A 6,787-nucleotide genomic window follows, 5' to 3' on the forward strand; every position below is an offset into this window, starting at 1 on the left:
TAAGAAATTTAAAAAAAACTGAATTACGTTGCTAAAAATTTTGTAAATAAAAAAAAAATATATCTTTTTCTTTTTCTTAAATGAAATGAAATCAAAAAATATTTTTTTTTCTTTTTAAAACAACAAAATCTAAAACCAAATAAAATTAGATTCTAAAGATTAAATAAAATTTAAAAAATATATTTTCGAATATTGATTGATGTTAATAACTAATTATTACATGGTAACATATCAATAAATAAGCATAGTCAAATTTAAAAGACAAAAAAAAATACGATCCCTATAATTATGTGTATTATTTGAAAACAATTTATTTTTCTTTATAAAACCATAAAATCTAAAACCAAAAGGAATATAAAATTGAAAAAAAATTAATCAAAAAATTAAAAAAAATATATAAAATACGTTTCTGAAAATTTAATGAAATTAAAAAATATATATATACTTTTCTTTTTCCCCAAATTAAGTCAATTTAAAAAAATGTTTATTTTTCTTTTTACTACAATANTATAAAACCATAAAATCTAAAACCAAAAGGAATATAAAATTGAAAAAAAAATTAATCAAAAAATTAAAAAAAATATATAAAATACGTTTCTGAAAATTTAATGAAATTAAAAAATATATATATATTTTTCTTTTTCCCCAAATTAAGTCAATTTAAAAAAATGTTTATTTTTCTTTTTACTACAATAAAATCTAAAAAATTTTAATTAATTTTAAGTTTCTTTTCAAGACAATGAAATCTAAAAATTAAAAGAAAATTATAGTAAAAAAAATAGCTGCGCGATGTTTCGAGCTCGAATCTCTCGAAAGGCACAACAGTGCTTTGCTCACTCGGCCATTACGACAGTTGGAGCTTTTCACCAAGAGTGCCGAATCAGAGAGCTTCTATACATTTTGTATGGATGTGCACAGGGAAAAAGCTCGTCACTGATGTATAGGCATCACAAGATAAAAGCTATATCTAGTCGTCTCTTTCTCAAGCTGCCATGTGTTGCCACCACACGTACACTTCGCTTACCAGCGTGCTCTTCTCTTCTCTTGGAGGAAAATTTTTTCTTTGCCCCTTATCTGAATGGAAACGCTTATGTACATAATTTTTTTCGTGGTTTTTATTTTCGTTTAATTTATGTATGTAAGTATATATTTAATGTTCAACCTCATTAGTTGTGTTTGTCATTCTTTTATTTTTATTTTTGTTAAATCCAAAATTTATATTAATACAAATAAACATATTTTTTATGCTCACCTTTATTTTTGTGTTAAATCTCGATATCTAAGAATTGTAGGTTTTAATGTACTGTATGTATGTATGTATATAATTTTCGAAGTGTATGTTTTTCTTTTCTGTATAGGTATATATTATTAAAAATTTTATTTTACTAGTACAATAGTTACAATAATAATAATGGTAATGATAACTTGTAAACAAATACGCATAACGCACTACTATACTACCACATATGTACTATATAGAAGTAGGTGTGCCTACATATGCATAACGTAATAGATTACTTTCAGCTACATTTGAGAGTATAAATTATGTAGAATTAATTTAAAGGCATACAGCAAATAGCAGCGGACGAGTGAGTCATCAGGTAAACAGTGTGTGCTAATACGAGTATCGAAGAATAAAACATAAATCGAAATACTGGCCTTGAAACGTATTTTTTTCTATTTGATAGGGCTTGTTAAAATTAGATGGCTAAAAAATTTAAGATTTTATTTTAAAATATTTTTTTTAATGGATCGCTACACAGCATATTGTTTCGCTTAAATTTTTATGTATTTTTTATTTAACTAAATAGAAAATAAATAGTAGTAACTGTAGGGCACCTTCCAACAGTGCTTTAATATTTTTTGTATTATTTTATTTTTTTCTGCTTATTAATTACATTATCTAGGTAACTTTAAAACCCACATAATGTTAGAGAACGGATGCTAACAAATAACTGTCATTTGTCGACAACTTTCGTATTTGTGCGCCAATTGTAATTTAAAAAAGCAAAAAAAACAAAAACAAAAAAAAAGATCAAAGAAAATAACTATAATAAAAAATAATTGCAAATATAAAAAGAAATCAATGACCTTATAAAAAAAAATAACTTGATAAAGTGACATTTTCATAAAAATTTTCAATTTATAAATTATCTAGCAAAGTCTAATTTATTTTTTATAAATTTGAGTATAAAACAAAAACAAAAATAAAAAATTAAAATAGGTATATTAAATTTGGAAATTTGTGCGAAACTGTCACTTTATAAAGCTCTTTAAACCTACTTTATTTATTATGAATAATGCCACAAAAATATAAAAAACTTAATAATTTAAAAAGTAAAAAAAAATAAAACATTTTTCTTATTTAAAAAAGGTTGCAGTACAAAAATTTAAAAAATAATAAAAACAAAGCTAAAGCAATTATAAAAATATATGAAAAAACAAAATCTAAAAAAAACATTGCAAGTATAGCGTGGAATGTGACTAGTTGACGGTTTTGGGTTCGAGAGGGAAACTTTTTTGTAGGAGGAACAACGACAATTTAAAAAAAATATGAAAAAGCATTTAGTTACATTTGTACATTGGGGTACATCACTCTGCATTTGAAACAAAAAAAAACTGCCAGTTTTCCCATCGGAATTATAAAATTTATTATATTTTAGACTCCGCCTAACTATTTCGGAAAATTTTTTAGATTTTGCGAACCGGACCGAGTTTAAAATACCTCCAAAAATTCAATTTTTCTTATAAATAAAATTCGTTTTTTTTAAATATTTCTTTGGAAAAATCACCTCATATGAAGAAGAGTTTAAGCTTAACGGAAGCACAGCGGAATCAAAATAATCAGATTTTAGAAGGTATTTTTAAATCGGTCCAGCTCTCGTAAACTTTAATATTTCTCCGAGATATTTTAGCGGAAATCTTTAAATATAATAAATTTATGATTCCGACGAAAAAACAGTGAAGATTTACAATGTAATATAATAAATAGTATAACTGCGATGGAAAACCCGCAAAATTTTTTTTATGTACAGAAATACATACATCAAAAACGAAAATACGAATAAAAATTTAAACAAACAAAAAAAAATAATTTCGCCTTAAAACAATTTAAAAATGATAAAACAAAGATGGTTAATGAACATAACTGTATCATTACAAAAAAATAAAGGAAATAAGAAAAAATTTAAAATGATACCAAAATAGAAAAAATTATCCTTTATTAATAAATATGGCTAGCGGTGTGCTTTGGGTTCGAAAGGAAAACTTTTTTGTTCAGCCAAAATACTCGCAACTTTTTTTACTTCGCCTAAATAATGCTGAATTTCCACTAGGCAGGCATTAAATGACAACTTTTTTAATGACAATGTTGGCCATTAAAAAATTATGTCTGCAGTATGTCTGTTTCCACATGGCATTTTTTAAATGGCTTACATTTTTTGTCATTTCAATGCCAAGTGGAAATTCGGCATAAGTCGGAAGTCCGCAGTTTACAGTAATTTCTCGCAAAAATTTAAAAATCCCGAAATTTTGGGATTACAGATAGCTCTGGCATATAATACTGAAAATGTGGTGAAACATCGACGAACAGTAACGAATATGTTTGAAAAAAATCAAAAATTTTCAACTCTAAATATATGAGTCCCAGAAAAACGGTATTTCAATAGTGTTTCAAAAGTGAAATTTGGAAGTGTAGAGCTATCAATACGGGGGGTCAGTTCGTAAATGCAATCCGTAGTCTTACTGCAAAGAATTAAATTATTTTATTCGTAAACTATAGTTCATAGAAATGCCTTATTTTCACAACTTGGTTTCAATTTGGCGTTTAACCGAGTTTTCGGATGCTGGACATTTCCATCAATTATCATTTAGCAATAAAAGGTACTGTTTTTGCAGTAATTCATTTACGAATTGACGCACGAGCTAATGGAAAAATATAAATCTGAACGTTAGTTTAATATTTTTCTTTTATTAAAACTTTGCGAACATAACTGAAAGTTTCTATACACTAATTCCGAAAACTTTCTGGTTGCACGTGTACATTTTTCAAAACTTTTCAACTTTTCAGTTTTATGTTTAGTTCGTTTTTTGTGGCATATTACTCATGATGCGCTCGATTTTTTTTCTTATATCTTCCCAGTGTAATATCAAATCTAAACATAGAGCGAGGAAACAAAACCTTTCGTGTGAGAATTAGCAGCCCTAATGAAACACATGAAATTGCCAATTCAAAGGGTCTTACCTTCAAAACACTCCTTTACTCCTTGAGCATACCAAAATTGGTGCATGATATGTCACTAAAAAATCTTTTCATCAGCAGTGAGGACATCCGTTCGTACACTACCAGTTTTTCAATTAATAACCTTCAACCATTCCACACCGCTGACACCGTTGACACCGCTGGTGCTAGGCGTTTATGAAACCACGAAATAATTTTTCCAAAAAACAATAATTCTAAGCATAACAGTATTTTCTTTTTAGCGACTTACAAGTTGAGACTCAATACTTTAAAATTTTGTTTAACTTTTTAACTTAGCCTTAATTAATGCTTTATTTGTGCGAGTTATATAGTATAATGGGTTTCGAAAATGAGACATCATTTTAAAATTTAGTTTTTGCTCAAAAATTTGTTCAAGTTTATCGGAATTTTACAATCATTCTAATTTCAGTTTCAATATGAATTCATGAACATTGAAAGCAAGAATAAGTTAAAATCACAGTTAGCCAACACTCGCACAAATGAGACATTATTACATAACATTTTCCCCACCCCTAGCTGACAAAGGTCTCAAATAATTGTATGTATTTGTGTTATAGTTTTTTAAACATTTGCTTAAAGGATTGTATCTATAGGTACACATACCACTACAAAAAACATATCTATCGGAGCATTCATTGTTTTTTGCTTGTTCTTTTTGTTGTTTTACTAAATTTGTTTTTGTTTTTATTTGTTTTAGAATTCATCAACTTAATTATCGAGTTGTTAGCATAAGAATATGTATGTATGTAGGTAATTTTATTATGTGTATTTATTTATGTCTTAGCTTAATCGAAAGTTAAAAGTTGCCTTTTTTCATCATTGCTCACTAAACTTTGCTTCTTCGACTTTTTTTCACATTTTACGATTTCTCACAAACTTTTACTCCTTCATTTGATTTGCTTATATTAATATTAAGGGTGTTGTTTCTTTTAGAATATTCATCATGATTTTATATATATATATTTTTTTTTTTTTAATTTAGTTTTACGCTTAAATCACTACTTCATTAAATTATGCTCATATCATTGAATGCATGTACATGTGTAAGAATGTATTTTAGTGTATATGTATGTATGTATGTATGTATAAAGAGCTTACGATTTGTTAGTTAAAAGTAAGAAAAATACAAATTAAATATTAACAATTTAAGTACAATTGGAATGTTTCGACCAGCCACGATCACTTTCGAAAGTTGGATATCTTTTGTTTGCTATACATACATACATGCCCACATATTGACATATATTTTATATGTACGACAATATGTAGGTATATACAACACGTTAAAGAAAAAAATCGTTCGTTTTAACAACATTGCGTATGTAAATATTTTTCGCTGTGGTTTTAGTTTGATGCTGTGATTTTATTTTATTTTTTAATGTTTCACTAAACTTTCTGAAGCGGGTTGCAAATGAGATGAAATTGTTGTTGTTCTAAAACATTTGCTTTGCAGGGTGTAACATTTTGCTGAATTTTTCGTTTGGGTGATTAGCTCAAAATCGAGGAACAGGAAAAACTTGAAACTCGCACGTATTTGATGAACTAAAATGGCATTGCGTATGTCTGTAGGAGCTGGTATTATGTTTTGGCAGTACTGGAGTCATTCACACATACATAGCTGACCTATGAAGCAATTTTTCAGTTTTGGAGTTTTTATGCCTCAAAAGAACCTCAGTGGTCAGGCGAAGACAATTTGGGTAGGTCCCCTTAACTGAAGCCATTCTAAAATGCTTACCCAACAAAGACTAAAAAAGATGCTCCGCTGCATGCATGCCTTCTAGAAGGGATTTTCCTATTTACAATTTACGCGAATGTATAATATTATGTTATATAGCATTACAAACAAAATTTTAGTTTGAATGAATACCTTGAATACCTTTTTTCTTATTACTTAAAGAATCAGCTTTAAAAAAACTTCTCAAAAAGGCTTTCCAAAGTACGTCTTACAAAACCCCTTCTATGGGTAGCGAAGGCAGAAGCCATTCGATTAGTGCCAATCCATACAAAAAAGAAAGGAATGTATTGTGTCAGGCCTTTCGACTCTCAGGCAGGCCTTCTAGATCGGATTTTAGCTAATGAAATTATCTACTGGGTGTCTAATGAGACAAAAATACGCAATGGCTTTTTACTCGACCTAATATTAAGGGTTAATGTATTTGATAGAACTTTTGGCAGATCAGTAAAACTTTAGTTTATCAAAAGGAATCTTTCGAATCTCTCAAAGAAAGAATTCAAAGGTAGAAAGCATTTTTCTACTCTTGAATTTGAATCACGTAAGCTTCTGCATTCAATGTTGCTAAAATAGTTTAAAATTCCGAAATTTAGCATTTGAAGAAGGCTTTTGAGTATACAAGTTTTCTATTCCAAATAGAGCAGAATTTCAGATTCAGGCAAACCCAAACAAATGCCAAACAAAGTAAGGCGGCAGTACACATGCGCAATAATTTTTTAGTTAATTTTATGAAATTAGATGTTTCGGTCTATATTTAAACATTTTTTATTTTCTATTTTTGTATTATTTGAATT

Source organism: Rhagoletis zephyria, unplaced genomic scaffold (genome assembly GCF_001687245.7).
Source record: "Rhagoletis zephyria isolate East Lansing unplaced genomic scaffold, Rhagoletis_zephyria_1.1 Rzeph_scaffold_02006, whole genome shotgun sequence".
NCBI classification, from domain to species: Eukaryota; Metazoa; Arthropoda; class Insecta; order Diptera; family Tephritidae; genus Rhagoletis; species Rhagoletis zephyria.